This window comes from Oratosquilla oratoria, chromosome 32, assembly GCF_046742065.1.
Source record: "Oratosquilla oratoria isolate Oo_2021 chromosome 32, ASM4674206v1, whole genome shotgun sequence".
In the NCBI taxonomy this organism is placed as follows: domain Eukaryota; kingdom Metazoa; phylum Arthropoda; class Malacostraca; order Stomatopoda; family Squillidae; genus Oratosquilla; species Oratosquilla oratoria.
Window position 1 is genome coordinate 40,505,178 of NC_134808.1, and position 2,500 is coordinate 40,507,677.

Here is a 2,500-nt window from a genome sequence, read left to right on the forward strand (position 1 = left end):
CGCAGTGTCGTCCGCAAACAACAGCTGGCTCACCTCCCACTTTTCTCTATTTTCTTTAACCATCTTCAATCCCTGACCCACTACCCTTGCATTCTCCTCTCGCACTACCCCATCCATGTATAAGTTGAACAGCCAGGGCGACATGACGCATCCTCGACAAAGTCCCACCTTTACCTCGAACCACTCACTCTCTCCATTTCTAATCCTGACACAAGCTCTTCTACTCTCATAAAAACTCTTGACAGTTCCGAGAAGCTTTCCTCCTATCCCGTATATCTGCATAACCTCCCACAGTGCCTTTCTGTCTACCTTATCATAAGCCTTTTCCAGATCCATAAAAACCCAAAAAACATCCTTCCCCTTTCCTATAGCTTTCTCAAATATCTGTCTTACCATAAAGATCTGATCTACACAACCTCTACCCGTCCTAAATCCACACTGTTCCTCACCAATTACTCCCTCTGTTCCTCTCCTAATCCTCTCAATCAAGATCCTCCCATAAGCCTTCCCAACTGCACTTAACAAGCTAATACCTCTGAAACTACTACATTCACACTTGTCCCCTTTTCCCTTGTAAAGTGGAACTATACAGGCACTCCTCCAGTCCTCCGGCACTCTACCCTCTCTCCAGCAAACATTAAGTAACCTCACCAACCAGTCCACCATCACTGTACCTCCTTTTTTTTTTAGACATTCTGCATGGCATCCATCCAGACCAGGTGCCTTACCTCCTTTCAACATATCAACAACTGCCTTCTCTCCATCCTTCCTTATTTCTCCTCCATTTTCCTCACTCATCACTCTCATTTTCTTCGCATTTCCCACTGCAGCTGTCTTTCCCTCCCTATCCTCTTTCAGATTTAGCAACTCCCTAAAATATTCTGCCCACCTTCCTCTTACTGCCTTCTCTTTCATTATCACATCTCCATCTGCACCTTTTACCTTTTCTTCTCTACTTGATTCGCCTCTTCCTCTCTTAATTTCTTTCCAAAACATCTTTTTATTACTTTCAAAATTTTCTGTCATACTCTTACCCCATTTCACATCTGCTCTCCTCTTTGCCTCCTTTACCTTTTGCTTTACTTCTCTTTTCTTTTCTTTGTACCTTTCATATGACTCCCTCGTCCTATTTTGTAACCAATCCGTGAAAGCTCGCTTCTTCTCTTCTACAACCTTCCTTGTTTCCTCATCCCACCATTTACTAACCTTCCTTCTATTTTCTCCTGTCCTTCTTGTTCCATACACCATCCTTGCACACTTTGTGACTCCCTCCTTGAACCATCCCCCATTCCTCCTCCACACCTAGCTCTACTCTATCCTTCACTCCCTCCCACTCCTCCTTCAGCTTCTTCTTGTACTCCTTCTCCTTTTCCTTTTCATTCAAAGAGTTCACTCTAAGCACCTCCCTACCTTTTGTCCCTTTCCTCTTTCTCCATCTATCCTCCACTCTCAACTTACCTTCCACCAAAAAATGATCTGATATTCCCCCACCCTCTCCCCTTAGCACATGTACATCCTTAACTCTTCCTATCATAATCCTATTTACCACTACATAATCCATTAACGCTCTATCTACCACCTTTCCATCCACCACCCTCTCCCATGTGTATTTATGCTTGACTCTTCTGAAACACCGTATTTGCTATCATCAACTCTCTTTCTAGACACATTTCCACCATCAACTCTCCACTACGATTCTTTCCTGGAACTCCACATTTCCCAACCACTCCATCAATTGGACCATATCCTACCCTAGCATTAAGGTCTCCCAGTACTATTACATTGATATTTCTCCCTAAATCCTCTATGCACTCATTTAAATCTATCCAAAAAGCCTCCCTTTCTTCTACACTCTTCTCACTGCCAGGCCCATATGCACTTACAAAGACCCACATCTCCTTTCCCAGTTTCACCTTCATCCACATTATCCTTGAGGAAACCTCCTTCCACTCCACTACACGTTTACCTATCTCTTCACTTACTAGAATAGCCACCCCTTCCCTCCCTCCCCCTCCCTTCACTCCTGATAACCTCCCACTTACACTCCCAAACTTACACTCACCCTTCCCTTTCAACTTAGTTTCACTCAAAGCCAACACATCCATCTTTCTTCTCACAAACATACTACCTATCTCTTCCCTTTTACTCTCATCTGTACCACATCCACGCACATTAAAAGACCCAAACCTTAGGGTGCTGGTCGGAAAACTCCTAGACCCTCTTATGCCTTTACTTTTTCTTTTAGGAATGTCCCCTGTGGGGCTACAAGGAGAAGGATGCCTAGTCCCAATCCCCGTCCCTTTCTTCTCGCCTCTTACAATCCAAGTGGAAATACTTGGTGGCAGTATTCTTTTCCCCCACCACAGAAAATGAATACTCAAAGAAATGGTACAGGACAGCAACAAGGGGTTGGGGGACAGCATAACGGAGGGACAGTCGTAGTATAAAAGTGTCATCATTTCTCCATGAACAGAGTTTTCCTCTATCATAGACAAAATGA